The sequence below is a fragment of the Nicotiana sylvestris genome, chromosome 12 (assembly GCF_000393655.2).
Source record: "Nicotiana sylvestris chromosome 12, ASM39365v2, whole genome shotgun sequence".
Taxonomy (NCBI): Eukaryota; Viridiplantae; Streptophyta; class Magnoliopsida; order Solanales; family Solanaceae; genus Nicotiana; species Nicotiana sylvestris.
Genome location: NC_091068.1, coordinates 120708845 through 120728874, shown reverse-complemented (window position 1 = coordinate 120728874; position 20030 = coordinate 120708845).

The window sequence follows — 20030 nt, the reverse complement described above, 5'->3', positions numbered from 1 at the left end:
GAGGGCATATGAAAAAAAGAAAAAGAGAGGGTGAAGTGTGAAGATAAAGCGAGTGAGACCTAATTATGTTTTCTGTCTCATTTTTGTTAAGAAAAAAAAAGAGCTTGAAAATTGGAAAAAAAAAAAGATTTTGCACTTTTTTCATTATTTTCCGAAAAATCAAAAAAAAGAAGGAAAAAGAAAATCCAAAAAAAGATGTTGTATGTTTCATCATTTTCAGGGAAAAGAAAAAAATATATATTCTCTAAATTAGTTGTTTTTGTTTTAATTCTCGCCCGTATCCAATTTGCCCGAACTACGCAAACCTAATTCTCGTCTTTCGGGGCGAGATACGTAGGCAATCCACATAGGGTCTGGTCTTTCTAGTAAATCTTAGGTTCTTGGCTTTGCGGGGTCATAGCCAAATTTTGCAATTCTAGCCACCTTTTGGCCAAATAAGTCAGTTTGCAAAAATAGCCTCAACCATGTCTTTCATGTGTCCAGTAGGGAGTGTTATTATCTCACATAGTGTTGATTTAAAATTTTCTCATACAGGTGTGGATTTATTTACCGAAGTTTGAACATGACAAATACCCCAGGATCACTGCATTCAGGAGCTGCTCGAGGAGCCATTTTATGTTTTTGAGTCAATTGTTTTTGTTTATTTTTCTAGTCATGTATAGTAGTATTTAGTCTTTTAGGTGATGTTAGAGTTTGTATTGTCTAGTTAAGTTTGTATAGTCTTTTGTTACAGTATTTCTTATTTTGCATTTGGAAATGTGTTACAAGTAAAAATCCAAAAAAAAAAGATGGTGCATTTTATATTTCGTTATAAATTTTCTTTAGAATACTAATTCTAGAAATGAAAAAAAATTCTTTTAATACTTCTTTAAAAGCTTTCTTTAAGGTGTTAATTCCAAAATCCAAAAAGATTTTCTTTTGAGATGTTTCTTCGGGAAATTAGTGAAAAATGAAAAAAAAATCTTTTATTTTCATTAGAACTTTAGGATATTGTACAAAAAAAATACTTTATCTTTTGTTTATCATTGGAATTTTTCCTTTAGGCAATCAAAATTGAAATCCAAAAACATTTTGTTTTATCTTTTTCATTGCTTGCTTCGAGATCTTGCGTCGGGATATCAAATGAGCATCAAAATATTTTTCTGTGGTTTATTCCTTAGATTTCCTTCAATAAAAAAGAACCAAAAAATATTTTTCTCTTTTAGGGTTTTTCCTTGATAATTTCTCATAGTGTACCTATTTTAAAAAAAAAATAAAAGAAAAGAAAAGAAAAATGGAAGCGTTAGTTTGTTTACTTTATTCCCGATCTTCCCGAATTACGCAAAGATCTGATTTATGCGACATCATGACACGTAGGCAACCTACATAGGGTTCGATCGAATCATTTTTTATTTATTAAAAAAAAGAAAAAAAAAAGAGAGAGAAAACAAACAAAAAAAGAGGTGAAATTATGGGATGTGAGAAATGAGAAGGAAGAAAAAGAGCGATAATCAGAAAGAAAAAAAGGGAAAAAAAATGAGCGAGCTAAGAAGTGCGAGGAAAGAAAAGTAAAGAGAAGATTCAAATGGACAAATTGGGATGATGCCAAGTGACCTTATGACCCTCGAAGTCATTCTAGAACCGTTAATTATGGCTAGGTGCATGGCACGCAATGTGATATTTTTGCTGTTAAATACCCTAACGCTAACGTGATGGCCTCATTTTGTTATATTCATAGCAGAAGAGTGGTTGGTTTGTGGTTTTTAAAGTGGTAACTCTTCTCTACAACACAAAGTCAAAAGACAATGGCAGACAATAACAGAACTGAGTTGGTTGATACCGGTGCCCAAAAGCAGTTGGTTGAACAGGACAATGGGTTGGTTGAAGAGGTAAAGATGTTAAGACAACACATGACGGACATGTATCAGGCTTGGATGACTGGGAAGGCACCACCCCTGCCACCACCTAGCTTCATAAATACTACCCTTACCCAAACACCGGTCACAGTGCCAGATGATCCCCCATACTCTCCAGATCCACCCGCTTATCATGGCTTTCCCAACTACCCTAGTAGCTCCATCACTAATCTTCCAATTACTTTTCCCAAAAATTGCCCTCCGGCCTTATCTACCATCCATAACAATGAACACCCACTCAAAGCTCATGATGCCCAATATTACCCCTCAGAGGTTTCCCACAAGGTTCCCAACTCATACAAGCAGGGTCCGCGGGATGGGCCTCATGTTGTAAATGAAGAGTTCACAGGAAGAAAAGGGCAATACGGGATGCCCAGGAGGCTGAAAGGCATAGAACAGTCCCTAAAGAACAAGCAAGGAATGGGAGATTAGGGTAGCATGTCTTACAAAGAATTGTCTATGTCCCCCGGCGTTCGTCTTCCTGCGGGGTTTAAAGTGCCAAAGTTTAACTTGTATGATGGGTGTGGGCATCCGGTAGCCCATTTGAGGGATTATTGTAGTGAAATGAGAAGTGTTGACGATAAAGATGATTTGTTGATGGAATATTTCAGTGAGAGCCTAACTGGGGCAGCTTTGGAATGGCATAATCGTCAAGATATTGGTAAGTGGCCTACATTGGGTGACATGGCTCAAGATTTTGTTCGATACTTTCAATACAGATCAGGTGTTACCCTACACCACTCCTTCCTATCTAAAATGGAAAAGAAGCCGGAGGAAAGCTTTAGGGAGTTTGGGCTCAGGTGGAGGGAGCAAGTGGCTCGAGTCAATATCCCGATTGGTGAAGAAAAAATGGTTGAGCTTTTCCTACAAGCCCAGGGGCCCACCTACTTCAGTCATTTGATCCCAGCCATGAGGAAGCCTTTCAATGATGTGTTAAAAATGGGGGAGCTAATAGAAGAGGGAATCAAGTCATGCAAAATCATGAGTTGTTCGAAAAACATTCAGAACATCCCAGTAAGCTTGGGTGGAAGAAAGAGAAACAGAAAAGATGATCCAATGGGCTTTCCCGATCAACACTTCCAGCCTCGACATCGTCCCCGTGGATATACTTATGCACCAAATGATCCTCCCTAGTGCCACTTCTCTCCACAAAACTCCCAAAGTCATACATCACTCTCCCAATACCCAGTTCCACAAAATGCCTATCCACCTCCACGAGTCTATCGAAAACCCCCTAGATCAGGTTTCCGTCCCAATCAAGCATTTAAAAATGAGAGGTTGCTGAAAAAAGAAAAGGATTTCACCCCATTGGGAGTGTCATATGCCAGTTTGTTCCAAAAGTTGAAGCAATTGGACATGTTGAAGCCGATTCATATAAAAATGCCAAACCCTCTATCAAAGAAGTTTGATTTTTCTCAAAGGTGCACATATTGCTCAGATGCCTCGGGCATGACATAGAGAAGTGTTGGAAACTGAAGAAAGCAATTCAGAAGCTTATTAATGCAGGTGTCATTGTCGTGCAAAATCTAGATGCAGCAGACACTAGCCAAAGTCCATCGCCTGCTCGCAATGAGACGCATATGGTGAGTATGATTTGTTTTGAAAAGGAATATGAAGATTCTTCTGAGATCCTTGAAGGCCCACGCGCTGCAAAGTTTTCAGTGCTATCAGAGGTTGATCTTAAGAACGAGCCAGCAAAGGGAACCCTAAATCAATTTGTTAAGAACAATGTGATGGAAGTTCGTGAAGGTCCTAGTAATGTTGATGCAGAATTCAGTGTCTAAGATGCCGAGCTTGGAAATTGGAGAGGCGTTCCTGTCTTGGTTAGCCAGGGAGGAGTTTTGGTGGTTTATTTTGTTGTCATTTCTATTGTCCGGGTTATTTCAGGGTTGTAATCCAGATATTGTCTTGTGACTCAAACCCTTCTATCCTCTTATTTTGCCTAGTTTGTTTAGTCTAGTAGCCTGCTTAGTGTTTTCTAGGTTTGTTCTAGGTTTGTAACCCCAGTCTAGTTTGTTTGTTTTGTTGTCCAAATCCTTTCACCATCTGTCTAATGCAAGTTTCTGTTTTCTGTTATTTCTAGTCATTTTTGTTTAGTTCTCTTTTCCTTTTATAGTCCTTTTCCTGTTGACTCTAGTGACGTGACATGCACGCGTAATTCTCAACCTGGTTTTAAAAGTCAGTTTAATCACGAAGCAATGAAACATTGTTGAAGATGTAAGGACATTTGAGGGAAATAAGTAAAGGCATTTTGAGATCACTTCAAGCCCGAATTGTGTGAAACTGGGGCAGATAGAACATAAAGAACCCCTATTGAAATACATTCTGCCGCATCAATTTGAAGATAAAAGCAAGTTTGCCCCAAATTTGTAGGGTCGTTCGTGGTAATGAGAGTGAGAGTGTTGTCCAATGGTGTTTTGTATATAACAAATGTAGAAGGCGAATGTGTGGGTACGGTCATCAAGTCTGGCGCAACCAAAAGATGTTACGAATGTTTTCCTTGGTTTGTTTAATTGTGTTGTTTGTACTTGGCATGTTTTGAAGGTTGGAATGACGAAGGCATTTTGTTCTGCTATCTAAACACTTTATCCCTCCTCACCCCTTTTGAGCCTTATTTATTTTCTTTCATACCCCTCTTTCGGAATCAGTAGCGAATATCAGAAACACAAGCATGAAAGATAAGAAAAGGAAGAAAGAAAAAGAGAAAGAAAAGGAAAGAGAAAGAAAGAAAGAAAAAGAGAAAAAAAAAGAAAAAAGAAGAAAAGAGAAAAGAAGAAGAAAAATAATAAAAAGAAAAAGAGAAAAGCAAAAGAGAAAAAAGAGAGAAGAAAGAGAAAAGAAAAAAAACACAACAAACAAAGTAATTTCTATGACATGAACTACGTTCGACCTGATTCTTTTTAAGGAGACGTAGGCAGCCTCACGGTTCGGTCCCATCAAAATAAAAATCCAAAAGTCCCCAAGCAAAGAAACTGGGGCAGAAGTTGTGTTTGTTGTAAGAAATCTGATTCCAAAAATTGTAATTTTAAACCCATGTCGAAACTGTTTGAGCCTTTGATACCCTTTCTTTCTAACCCTATCCAAAGCCCACATTACGGTCCAAAGAAAGACCTTCTGACTAGTCTTCGAGAGATGCCAAGTAGAGCAAATAGAGGTGATTCATATCAGGGAAACACTCTGGTCGTGATTCATATCAGGGAAACACTCTGGTCCAAGCAGGAAAAGTAATGAAAATGAGAGAGTCTTATCGGTGAAAACCCTCATAGGCACCGTAAGGAGATGGGAGTTGAGAGAAATAAAAATGAGACAGTCTTATTGGTGAAAACCTTCACGGGCACCTTGAGGCGATAAAGTTGAGAGAAAAAATCAAATGAGAGAGGCTTGATGGTGAAAACCCTTCGGGCACTACAAGTCGAATAAGGATTGTAAATCAGATTGGATAATCGGAGCATTAAATCCCAATTTCATGGCTTAGAGGGTACAACAATAGTTGAACATCAAACTTGCTTGACAGAATAGGCCATAGGTGCATGTCATGGTCGTTAGAGTTGGTATCCAATCTGATAGGTTTCTCCTTTGTAGTTTTCTTGTTAGGAATCATCTCTTTCCTTTGTCCTTTACTCTATTTCTTTTGTCGTGTTTTCTGAGTTTGTTTGGCCAAAACAAGTGAGAAATGACTTCAAATTTTCCACCAGCTTTCCAAGTGCACAAAATGAGATCTGGCTAGCACATGAAAGCGTCATAAGTCAGGAAACAACAACAAGCGCACTGAGATGGTAACAATCAACATGCATTGGGATCCATGTGAAATACAAGGGACAAAAAAGGTGGTAAACCAGTGACAAGCAAGATCTTCCATGCATAAATCAAAGCTATCATGGCAAGTGATGGAGCAATAGAGCTCAAGACCAAGGCCAGTGATTTAAATCAGGAAAGAACAACGTGCGCATTGAAGTTGGTAATAATAAATATACTGTGGGGATCATGTGAAACACAAAGGTTTGGTAGATGTCGGTTCATGAGCAATGCAACAGATAGAAGGTATTGGGTCTGAACGGATCAGAGGTATTTTCTATAATAAGGGTGACAGAGAAAGTGTCCAGTCAATAAACAGGCAAGGTCTTTCAAGTTGAAACCAAAGTTATCATAGGAAGTGAAATAGCAATCACCCTCAAAGTCAATTCCACAAACCAACCACCATATTTATAAATTCACAAGTTTTCTTTGTTTGAAACAGGGACAAAAATTGTGTCCAGATCAAAGCTTGGAAGTTTGATTTTTTTCAAGTGTCATGCCAAAATTTTGTCAGCCCGAAGGCGGTTTGAGAATGGGAAAGGAAAATTTGTTCGACCTGTAGGAACCCTCCATGAGGAAAAGCATGGTTCAGAGGCAAGGAATTTTGTTCGTTCTACAAAGATCCTCCAGAAAGAAAGCATGGCTCAGGTAAGTTCATTCTCGGCTTTTCAGGACCCTCCTGGACAATGTGATTTAGTTCTAAGACCTTCATAGAAAATAAGATTTAGCATAAGTTTTACCTTTAGGAAATAGGATTTAGCTTTGAAATTGTCACTCTTAAGGTGAGATTTATTTTGAAATTTTCAGGACCCTCCTGGAAAATGGGACCTAGTTTAAAATTCAAAACAATCATGAGTAGCAAGATCTAGTATAAATGTACCCCAAAAGAATATAAGTTGGCTTTAAAGCTTTTATTGTTAGGATAGGATTTAATTTGAAGTTTGCATGTTCGAGATAGGACGCAATTAGGAGTTTTCAGGACTCTCCTGGAAAATGGGACTTAGTTTAAAATTCAAAATACACGACTGAGTAGCAAGATTTGGCATAAATGTACCCCAAAAGAATATAAGTTGGTTTCAAAATTTTCATTCTGGAGATAGAATTTAGTTAGGAGTTGTCAGGACCCTCATGGAAAATAGGACCTAGTTTAAAATTTAAAACAGTCATGAGTAGTAAAATCTAGCATAAATGTATCCCAAGGAATAAGATGGTTTTAAAGTTCGCATGTTTAAGATATGATCAATTAGGAGTTTTCAGGACCCTCCTCGATAATAAGACCTAGCTTTGAGATCTCCATTAGATAACAAGGTTTAGACTTGTTGAGTTGATCTCGGCATGGACTTCTTCAATCACCAACTTGGATAACTATACAACAGCCCCCAGGAGTATGTCATCTTCTTCGACGGACGACCCCAGGTTTTGAGTGCATCGGCCTCACTGTTCTGATATCGAGGAATGTGGACTAGATTCCATTCTTTGAAATGATGCAATATGACCTGAAGTTTGTCTAAGTATCTTTGCATCCTGTCTTCTCGAACCTTGAAGCTCCCATTTACTTGGTTGACTACTAGAAGGGAGTCGCATTTTGCTGCGATGACTTCTGCTCCTAGGCTCTTGGCCATCTCAAGACCTGCAATCATAGCCTCATACTCAGACTTGTTGTTAGTAAATTTTGACGTTTTTATAGATTGCCTAATCATGCCGCCCGTAGGCGGTTTCAGAACAATGCCGAGTCCGGACCCTTTCACGTTCGAGGCACCGTTGGTGAATTAGAGACATATAAATCTTATACATATTGTAAAGAAACCAAGAGAGTTATTCTTAATAAGAAAATTTACTTTGAGAAAGTAATAGTGCAATATAAAATCAAGATAGAAAATACTAGTACAAGAAAATTGTTTCTTGTTCTTCTACCTTTGAGTTGAGATTTGAGAAATATTTCAACACAATATTTTCATTCAATTTGTTCACGGGGTTTCATTGATCAAAGAGTTGATAAGGATCAGTCTCGGTGTGGATACGCATAGGGTCTTCACACTATCGAAGAAATTTTGAAAGAAGATTCCCTTCACCAGGTATATCTTAGATCCGATTTTTGATATGTAAATAAATTTTAAATACGAAAAGTTCTACCGAGGATTGTTATTATCTTCTGTTGTGTGTTATGAACACCTCTATTCAATCCTACAGCCACGCCATGTGTCTTTCTGCAAGTTTGCATTAGAAGATAATAATTACAAGTGGAGTCTGAGGAGGACAGACGATGTGAAGTTTGATTTCTGGAACTATGCGCTTTACCATTGGAATCCAATGGTAAGACCCATTCGAAATACTATCTGAATATACTGATTTACTTGCTTTTCTTCTGATTATCTTATTGCTAGCCAAATTACTTTCTTTCATATATTCTTTTGATTATCAGTAACCCGAGTTCTTATATATGTTTAACCAAAAAATGGGATTCCGGTCAAAGCTTTAATTTAGAAGAACTCGGGTTACTGATAATCAAAAAAATATATGAAAGAAAGTAATTTGGCTAGCAATAAGATAATCAGAAGAAAAGCAAGTAAATCGGTATATTCAGATAGTATTTCGTGTCCCTACAATTGATCTGTTCTCTCCCTTTTATAGCTATTTTGGATATATGCATTTTGCCTTTGTCATAATAAGGCCATTATGGACAATTAACGAAATTAAATGCTACATTACATAATCATCGTATTTAATACAGATTCTCTAACGTTTTTAGTATTTAAGGCTCATTAAATACTGTATCTATACTCCCATGTAGTGTCAGATTCATTCCACTTGATTCTTGGACTTAAATAAGTACGAGCGCTGAGTCTTTTAGATAACTGCTCGTGCCTCTTCCTTTGCCTCTGCTCGTATCTGTTGCAACTCGTGCCTCTTTTCCAGTTGTAACTCTTTGACCAGTCTATGTGTCATGACACGTCATCTTTACACCACTTTAATATGTAAACTCAATTTTCCCAATACAGATAGTCCCTCCACTTGCCATTTATTCATTGATTGAATATTTGGGAAGTGGATTTCATTAAAATGAGGATTTTTGTCACCATTAATGCTATGACAGAATCGATGCTTCAATTGTCACTTCCATTTAATGCTCTTCACACGTGTCACCTTTTTATTAGTTCTACAGTTTTGCAGCACTTTTTAAGGCTTTTTCACAGCTTCACTATTCACGAAGCGTCAATTATCATTATTATGGTCCTTCCATCATTGCACTTTTTCCTTTGGCAATTGTTTATCAGTATAAATATAACTTCCTTCTTTGTCTTTACCACATAAAGTTTTCTGAACATCCAATTTTCTCAAATCTCTGTTTACTTCATCATCGTATCATCATGTCTTAATCAAACCCTAACCCTAGAAGGGTTCCCATTGTTGATACATTCCCTAATGCCCCCAGTAGGAGTAGAAGAGGAGGTAGGCTCCATAGTTTAGGGTTTGCACGTGGTTCTTCTATTCCTTCACCTAGTTCTGGCCCTTCTTCTAGAACTAGAGGTTCTCTTTCGCAAAGATCTTCTTCTAGGGGTAAAGAACCTTCTGAACCTCTTCGTGAGCCTTCAGTAGAAGAGATAGTTCCTGCGGAACTGTCTTTTTATCATGACAGAGAGTCTCTTAGAAACCAAGTATCTTCTTTAGATTGTGCTGATATCTATCCCACTTAAACTACTGAAGGTTTGATTTCTATAGTTCGTAGAGACTGCCATTGGAGTCATGATTTTTCTATTATCATTCCCAATCTGAATCAAAGAATTACTTCCTATTTAACCGGATTTTCCTTTGTTTATACATACCCTTTCACTTTAGGATATAAACCAGCTATTGGCCCTGTTATCCTTGAGTTTTGTCATTTCTTTGATGTTTGCTTGGGTCAAATTGGCCCAATAATATGGAGGGTTGTTGCCTGTTTGAGGAATTTGACCAATACATCCAGTGTGTCTTTTACTTTCCCACATCTGATCCACCTTTACTCCCCTAGACTCTTTCGCAATGGTGTTTTTACACTAGTAGCCAGGAGCAAAAGAGTTTTGGTGAGCCCTGAAGATGACAAAGACCGTGGCTGGTATGCCAGGTTTGTTGCTTCGCCCTTTGTTGGTTTAGTAGGTGATGAGAACGTTCCCTTCCCTGAGAAGTGGAATTTTGCACGTGAGTCTTCTGACTTTCTCGTACATTTTTCTTCAAGTTTGTTGATTCTTCTTCTAATTTTGCTTTTCTTTTTAAGCAACCATGGGAGTTGTGGAAGATGTTCTCAATTTCTGTGATTGGGTAGACAAGCTATTGAAGATTGCTCCAATGAATGGTAGATCTTGGAAGACCCTTTCCCAACGATTTGGTTGGAAAGTAAAAACTCATGGTAAGAGCTTTTATTTTATTTTATCTTACATATATTTTTTATTTCTTTGAACTAATTTCAATCCTTCTTTTTATCAGGATTTGCTATTCGAGGAGTTACTGTCGAGGCGGTCGCGGCTTCTCGTATCTCTTTAGAAAGGGCCCAGGAAATAATCTTGAGTTCTTCATTGAAGAGAAAAACTGTTGATGAACAAGATTCTGAAAAAGAGGAAGACGGGGGCTCTTTGGTAATAAGGCCACGGGCTCAAAGACGCATCATTTCTGATGATGAAGAAGAAGTATCCCTCTGCCGTTCTATTCCCCTTACCGAGTCTGTTGAGGTCCTGGTAGTGATTCATGATGATGATGTTGCTCCCGCTGCTACTCATGACTCTGTTGAGCAGCTTTTTATCAGCGGGTTTGGTGGTGAAGGCTTAGGCCCAGTTTTGGATGAAGCACCTCTGGCTTCTTTTTCTACACCCGTGTTTGTGACTCCTTCTTTGCCGATCTCGGCTGTTTCCGTTCCTCCCCAGACTGTTTTTACTACTTCTATTGTTCCTCCCCCAATCATTCACCGTGCTGAAGTTGGCTCCTCAAGTAGGAGTGGTGCTATGAGGCAAGTGATCATTGAAGTCCCCGCTGAGGGCAATCTCTTAAGGAAATCGGGTCAAGCAGATATATGGTTAAAGCCCTTAATTGGACCAATTGAAAGAGCCAAGCTAGATAGCCATAGCTCCTTGACTTTGATGAATAATATTGTGCACGCTTCTTTAAAGGTATTCCCCTTCTCTTTTTTCCTTTGTTGTGCTTTAAAATTCTTTTATCTTTGAGATTCTCATTTCCCTTTCTTTTCTTTTTTTATAGGCCAATCTTATCGGCACGGATATGATGAAAAGGGTTGCCCTCTCAGAGCAATTAATGTGTGATTCTCAATTAGAGGCGTGCAATTGGAAGGAACAGTATGAAATCCTTCAGATTGATGTGGAGTACTTAGAAGAAAGTAAGAGTACCTTGGAGCAGCAGGTACAAGCCTTGACTTCAGAGTTGGCTGTTAAAAAGGCTTCCTCAAGTCAAGCAGATAAAGAAAAGACTCATCTTGAAACCTCTTTCTCCGAGCAGCTGTCCAAGGCAAGTGAAGAGATTAGAGAGTTGAAGGCTCTCTTGGGTGAGAAAGAGGCTTATGCTGGAGAGCTCGTGCAGAATTTGACTCAAGCACAAGAAGACCTCCGAGCTTCTTCTGATAAGGTTTGTGCCTTGAAAAGTTCATATGCCTCTCTTCAAGCTTCTTACACTTCTGTCTTGGTTGAAAATGGAAATTAAAGAATGAAATTGCTGACTGGGAAAGGGATTATGAAATCCTTGAGGATAAATCTACCATTGAAGTGAGTTGGGCGTTTTGAATTCTCGCCATGATACCCTAGTTGAAGCTAGCCAAGAGACTTTTAACTTGGAATCTGAGTTAGCTAAAATCAATGAAACTATTGAGAAGGCTCAGCAAACTCAAGATTTTCCTTCTCCCGTGGTCGAAGCTTCCGTAAATGTTGAAGTTGATACGGGTATCCCAACTCCTTCAAGCCCAGTTGAGCCCGCTGTTGTAAACCAAGTTGAGCCCGCTACTGTAAACCAAGTTGAGCCCGCTTCTGTTGATGCACCTACTTTAGTTCCTACATCTTCTTAGTGATACGTTTAAGTCATTTGAATTTCTTTTTGTTGTTTCATTTTTTGGGAAAATTGTGGTAAAACCCTTGGTCTCATTTGAGGGTTTGTTTTGGAAATTCAAGTCCCCGGACCTTTCATGGGGCAATTTGTATAAACAATTCACAGTTTATGACTAAGTTCGTACTTAGTCTTAAGCTTTTTAATATTAAGAAGTATTCTCGTTACTATCTTGAACTTCCGTTAGTTTATTCTTGCCTTTATTTCTAAGGACTTATAGAATAATTTGCATTTTTATTCTTTAAAAATGCTTCTATTAACTTCATGAATATTTACATTAATCATGAATTAAGAGGGCACTTTTATATTCGACACTTAATGAAGAAAACGTCTCAACTTCATAATGGTGTTAACATACGATAAAAGAAATAGGAATACACATGTTTCTTTGAAATAACTTTGACAAGTTTTTATTTGAACTTTGTCTAGTTTTGAATAACACTTTACACGTATTTGAATTACATCTATAACTTTCTCGTAACTATTTTTCTTGTAACAGATTTAAAAAAGAAAAATAAACACGAGGTTTTTATCTATAACCCGTTTCAGTACATAGCCTTTACCCTAACTATGGTAAGGTTTTTCTTTGGCCTTAGCTCGTGACTTTGCTCTGCACTTGACTCATTCAATGAGTGAACTTTTCAGGGTTTGATCTTCTTTGCCTTCCTTATACACATGCCCGTGTATATTATGTAGTCCCCCAAGTGTTTGAGTGTTGAAGTATGAAGCCTCGAACACTTGATTGTTCCTCTTATTTGGTCCTTTCCTTATAAAGGAAAAACATATGGGACTCGGAGTACGATTATAGATGAAGACTGCTTAACCCGTTTGAATTTCTATCAGAATAATTATAACCCTAGGCCAGAAAGTTTAATTTATTCCACGTGCTCATCATTTAGTACGGGTTAGCGTTTTGCCTATCATCTAAAATCGTTAGTAAAATTTTAATAATTCAAAAATTAAATTTTAAAATATGGATACCTGACCGTGGGTATTCTTCAGAAATAATATCACTTCAGATGAACAGCATTACAATGTGAAGGTAGTATCTTGCCATCCATTGTTTCAGACTTGTATGCTTCTTTACCTGCAATATCATGAATTCTATAGGGTCTTTCCCATGTTGGACTTAATTTCCCCGAGTTAGCTGCCTTCGTAGATTGAAAAACCTTTTTGAGTACGAAATCCCCAATTTTGAAGAATCTGAGGCGTGATTTTCAATTGTAGTATTGTTCTATGACATGCTTCTGTGCTGCCATTCTTATTAGTGTAGATTCTCTTCTTCCTTTAAGTAAATCAAGATTTACACTCATTTCCTCGTCATTAGATTCTTCTGTCTCCTGTGTGAATCGTGTACTCGGTTCTCCTATCTCAACTGGAATTAAAGTTTCAGCTCCATAAACCAATGAAAATGGTGTTTCTCCTGTACTTGTTTTTGCTGTTGTGTGATATGCCCATAAAACACCAGGTAACACTTCTGGCCAATTACCTTTGGATTCCTCTAAATGCTTCTTTAAATTGTTGATAATGACTTTGTTTGTTGACTCAGCTTGCCCATTACCCACCGGATGATAAGGTGTAGACGTAATCATTTTAATCTGCCAACTTTGAAAGAATTCTGTGATTTGAGTGCCTATAAACTGAGGACCATTATCACATACGATCTTTGGCACACCGAATCGGCATATGATATTCCGCCAAATGAAATCTTTAACTTCCTTTTCTCGCACTTGTTTAAATGCTCCCGCCTCTACCCATTTAGTAAAATAATCAGTGAGTGCGAGCAAAAATTTTACTTGTCCTTTTGCTTGCGTTAGTGGACCCACAATATCCATCCCCCATTTCATAAATGGCCACGGTGCAATGACCAGATGTAATAACTCTGCGGGCCTATGCATATTATTACTGTACCTTTGACATTTATCACATTTAGCCATGAAACTTTCCGTTTCTTCTTCCATTTTGGGCCAATAATAACCTGCCCTAATTAAGGTTCTTACCAATGACCTTCCTCCTGCGTGATTCCCACAATGCCCCTCGTGTATTTCTCTCATTACGTATTCTGTCTGAGAAGGTCCGAAACATCTTGCTAAGGGACCACCGAACATTTTTCGGTAAAGATTGTCTTGCTTTAAGCAATACCGAGCAGCCTTTTCTCGAAGCACATGAGCTTTTTTCTTATCTTCAGGGACGGTACCATACTACAAAAAAGCAACAATCTCGTTTCTCCAATCCCAAGTTAAGTTATTAAAATTTGCCTCATTCTTATCGAGGTCGAGAACTGAATGAAACAAATGAATAAATGAAGCATTTTCATTGCTTGCCACGTCTACCGCAGATGCAAGATTAGCTAGGGCGTCGGCTTCAACATTTTCATCCCTTGGTATTTGTGTTATTTTCCAGGTGTGAAATTGCTTTATCAAATCCCATACCTTCTCTAAGTATTGCTGCATCCTTGCTTTCCTGGCCGTGTAAGTCCCCAGCATTTGATTAACTACGAGCTGTGAATCGCTTTTGATTATAATATAATTTATGCCAAGTTCTCGTGCCAGTTCTAAACCTGCAATCACAGCTTCATACTCTGCCTCATTGTCAGTTATAGTATGACATTTTATGGCTTGTCGAATGGTTTCACCCGTAGGTGGTACCAAAACAATCCCTAAACCAACACCCTTTACGTTAGATAAACCATCAGTAAACAAGGTCCAAGTTCCTGGGTTAGCTCCGTTGAACACCTGCAACTCTTTTTCTACTTCTAATTGCATCCCTTGGCTAAAATCAGCCATGAAATCAGCTAACACTTGAGATTTTATAGCAGTTCTAGGTTGGTAGGTGATATCATATTCACTTAATTCTATAGCCCATTTAGCTAACCTACCTGACAATTCATGCTTATGTAATATATTACGTAATGGATAAGCAGTTACTACAGCAATAGGATGACATTGAAAATAAGGCCTTAATTTTCTAGATTCCATGATTAATGCAAGTGCAAGCTTTTCCAATTGAGGGTACCGTGTCTCCGCATCTAACAAAGATTTGCTAACATAATAGATCAGAGATTGTTTACCTTGGTCCTCACGGACTAAAACAGCACTTACCGCTACTTCTGAAACAGCAAGGTAGATGAGCAGTCTTTCCCCAGCCTTTGGTTTTGCGAGCAATGGTGGATTTGATAAGTATGTCTTCAAATTTTTGAGTGCCTGCTGACATTCCTCGTTCCATTCAAAGTGATATTGCTTTTTAAGAGCTGAAAAGAATTTAAAGCACTTTTCTGATGATTTAGAAATGAATCTCCCCAAGGCTGTTATTCTTCCTGTCAACCTCTGCACTTCTTTTTTGCTTGAAAGCATATCAGGAATTTCTTCAATGGCCTTAATCTGTGTGAGATTCACTTCATACCACGGTTAGAAACAAGAAAACCCAAAAACTTACCTGACGCGACACCAAATGCACAATTCTCCGGATTTAATTTCATATTAAATTAGCGCAAAATCTGAAATGTATCAGACAAGTGTGATATATGATCTCTCGAATGCTGAGTTTTAACGAGCATATCGTCTATATAAACCTCCATGATTTTTTCCAGATGTTCTTGAAATATTTTAGTAACCAGCCTTTGATATGTTGCACCAGCATTTTTGAGACCAAAAGGCATTACTTTATAATAGTAAGTCCCCTTATCTGTTATGAATGAAGTTTTTTCCTCATCTACCGGATCCATTTTGATTTGATTGTACCCTGAATATGCATCTAAAAAACTTAATAGTTCATGCCCTGCAGTAGAATCAATTAGCTGATCTATAAGTGGTAGTGGAAAAGAATCTTTAGGACAAGCTTTATTAAGGTATGTGTAATCCACACAAACTCACCACTTACCATTCTTCTTTGGAACTACAATAGTATTGGCTAACCAATTAGGATACTTTACCTCGCGGATGGATCCAATCTTTAGCAATTTTTAAACCTCTTCTTGAATCACCTGATTCTTGAAAGTTCCTTGCTTTCTTTTCTTTTGTTTGACAGGAGGGTACATTGGGTCTTCATTCAATTTGTGAGTCATTACCTCCGGTGGTATTCCTGTCATGTCAGAGTGGGACCAAGCAAAATAGTCCCCGTTAGTTTTCAAAAATTCAATTAACTTACCTCTCATGCCTTGGCTTAGATTGGCCCCTACGTAGACTTTCTTATCAGGCCATTGTGCAAATAACACCACAGCCTCCAGTTCTTCAATTGTTATTTTGATATTTTCATTTTCTTCTGGTTCTTGAATGGTATCAGGCCTTGAATCCACATCTGTCCGCCCTTGTTCAGTTAAGGTTTGTACTGTGGTGCCCTCAACTGTCTTATGTGATTGCTATTTTTCTTCTTTTTTCTTCTTGAATGCTCCTGGATGTATGTTGATCCCTGCGGATTTGACATATTCCCCATGGTGATGAAAATTTAACAACTTGATATAAGGTTGAAGGAACATCATTCATTTCGTGGATCCATGGTCTCCCAAGGATCATATTGTAAATCATCTCCATATCTACTACTTGAAACTTTGTATCTTTGACAACTTCTTCTACGAATGTGGTGAGTGTTACCTCTCCTTTCGTCACAACACTAGAATTGTCAAATCCAGATAAAGTATGCGCCTTTGGTATTAATTTATCCTCAGCTTGCATCTCACGTAATACGCTTAGTAAAATAATGTTCACGGAACTACCTGGATCAATCAAAACTCGTTTCACATTAGTATCATGTATTTCACATTAGTATCATGTACAATTAAAAATATTACCAGGGTATCGTTATGAGGAGATAATACGTCATCCACATCAGCATCATCAAATGTAATGTTGTCTTCCTCTAATACATGTCGCACCTGTTTCCCTTGGGTAATTTTGACTTTGGAAATTTTATTAGCTGCAGTGTACGTTACGCCATTAATGTCTTCACCCCCGCTTATAACGTTGATGGTCCTTTTGGGAGAAGGTGGTTTAGGGGGTTCCTGCCTATTCTTCATGTAAGCTTGCTTACCTTTCTCACTGAATAACTAGGTGAGATACCCTTGTTTTAATAAATGATCAACTTCACTTTGTAAAAATCTATAGTCTGCTGTTTTATGCCCGTGATCATTATGAAACTCACACCAATGATCAGGGTTGCGCAAGTTTGGATTCGATCTCATCTCTTTTGGCCACCGTACCTTGTCACCCATGCTTCTCAAAACAGCTACGAGCTCGGAAGTGCTCACATTGAAATTATAACCGCCAAATCTCGCCTTCAAATTTCTATCATCATCTCGTGACTCATGGGTGTTTCGATCATTCCTAAATCTTGATGAAGAGTCTGACTCTCTATTCCTTGATCTGTGATCATACCTTTGATTTTCCTGTTTTTACCGTGAATCTTTTCCCGCAGGTCCCACGCATGGCTCGTACCTGTTTTTACCGGACCTATTTTCGGTTTCCGCCCGTCTCGAACTTACTTTTTCTTCTTTTTGGAATCGTGGAACAGTATCTTCTTCTATCTTTAGCTTCGTGTTATACCTGTTGTAAACGTCATTCCATGTTGTAGCTAGGAATTCACGAAGACTTTCCTTGAGTCGTCTCGTAGCTTCTGAGCTCTTTTCATTCAAATTACTTGTGAAAGCTATAGCTGCCCAATTATCAGGTACACGTGGTAATGTCATTCTTTCACGTTGGAATCTGTCCACGAACTCCCTAAGCAATTCTGAGTCCCCTTGCTTGATCTTGAAAATATCTTCCATTCTTTTTTCGACTTTTTGAGCTCTCGAGTGTGCTTTGATGAAAGAATCTGCAAGCTCAGTAAAAGAATTTATAGAATTTTCAGGTAAAAGAGAATACCATGTTAATGCACCTTTGGTGAGTGTTTCACCGAATTTTTTGACTAATACTGATTCAATCTCCTGCTTTGTCAAGTCGTTTCCTTTTACGCCTATTGTGAATGTAGTCACGTGGTCTCGTGGGTCTGTTGTTCCATTGTATTTTGGAATATCAGGCATTTTGAATTTCTTTGGAATTGGGAGGGGAGCAGCACTTGGCTTCCAGGGTTGTTGCGAATATTTATCCGTATCTATCCCTTTGATTACGGGCGGCACCCCGGGTATTTGCTCTATGTGGTTACTTTGCTCCTTGAGCTGTTTCTGCAATGTTAGTACTAAATTTTGTAAATCAGAATTGACTAAGTTACCTGGTTCTCCCTCATGTGATTCGCTGGGGGTTCCACCACTACCTGAATTAACAAGCCCGGAACGAGGGTTCTCCAAAGTGTTGTTATTTAGAGTGGGTGTGGGTGGTGAAGCAGGTAACTGGCTAGCAAAAACCTCAAGAGCTTTATTGACCTGTGCAGCAATTAGTTTCTACAAAGCTTCACCAATTTATTTAACCAAAAAATAGGATTTCGGTCAAAGCTTTAATTTAGAAGAACTCGGGTTACTGATAATCAAAAGAATATATGAAAGAAAGTAATTTGGCTAGCAATAAGATAATCAGAAGAAAAGCAAGTAAATCGGTATATTCAGATAGTATTTCGTGTCCCTACAATTGATCTGTTCTCTCCCTTTTATAGCTATTTTGGAGATATGTGTTTTGTCTTTGTCATAATAAGACCATTATGGACAATTAAAGACATTAAATGCTACGTTACATAATCATTATATTTAATACAGATTCTCTAACGTTTTTAGTATTTAAGGCTCATTAAATACTGTATCAGTACTCCCATGTAGTGTCAGATTCATTCTCCTTGATTCTTGGACTTAAATAAGTACGAGCGCTGAGTCTTTTGGATAACCGCTCGTGCCTCTTCCTTTGCCTCTGCTCGTATCTGTTGCAACTCGTGCCTCTTTGCCAGTTGCAACTCTTTGACCAGTCTATGTGTCATGACACGTCATCTTTACACCACTTTAATATGTAAACTCACTTTTTCCTATATATATATATATATATATATATATATATATACTTATAATATAAATGGAGAGTTGATCATTAGTGATATAAATAGAGGAGTTTTGGCCTACAATCTCCAATTGCAAACCACCAGAATGATAGAGTTTGACGACATGGAAAATCATCATCTTACTTTTCCTTAATTCACAGCAAAACTGTTGTTTCGCTGCTGGGAAATTACTCCAAATTCAAAACTTATATGTTTGCTAAGCTGAAAATTATGTGCTCCAGAGGGTTTAGATTCAATATTTCACTTTACCATATTTGCTTACACCTTTATATATAGTACTTTTAACTGAATGTGTTTTGTAATATTTTTAGCAACATATGTGGAAGATAATTAAAGGATGTTTTGGATTCTTTTTGTTGATATCTATAAATTTTATGGGATTTGGTAATATGAAGTTTAGCTTGATGCTGTTTCTCCTCTTTTACGTCCAAAATAATTATGTACCATATGAATGTTGTCTTTCTAAAAAAGCCTAATTACAATTACCCATCATATTTGTAAACTATGAATTTACTTGTCAAAGTCGTGAAATGTGAAAAGAATAATATATTTTTTTAAGAAAAAAGGAATGAAGATCAATAATCTGCAAGGTGGTTGGCTAGTACTCCCAATATTTTTTTTATACTGCTTAACGTATCGTTCAATAATGAAAATCACGAAGCAACAAGGTAATTGGCTAATAGAAATATTGCTAATAATTTAATTAACGTATCTTCCAGAAGTTGCATTTTCATATTATTGGATTGGACGAGAATGGTAAAATATTGTACTTAGTACTTAAATTATTATTTGTGGGAAGCAGCTAGCTCCCTTGGCAGCCGGCGCTGGAAAAGGAAAAGGAAAAGGAAAGATGCAGAAAAACCTGTCAATATTGATAAAGTGGCCCGTACAGTTTAGTTAAATTATAAATTGTCCCCTATATTTTCCTTTCTCTTTAACCTAACATAATTTATCATTATCTTTGAAGATTTCAATTAACAATGTTAGTACCTTTATTTTAAAAGGCAGAATTGGTACTCGCCGGGGCGGAACACTCGTAAAATCCCCCCGGGCTTATGTGTGGGGCTTAATTTTGTGAGGGAATTTTTACATTCCTATGCTACATAGGAAACCTTATTACCCTCAATGTTTAAGGTTTGACTTAATTACATTTAGTATACCAAATTACCAATTCTATACCATAATTAATTAAGGGTATAATTAATTGTACATTATTTACTCATTAATTAAAGGAATCTGCACGTTTCTCTCTCCTAACCCCTAAGTCTCACCCACGTTTTACCCATACCC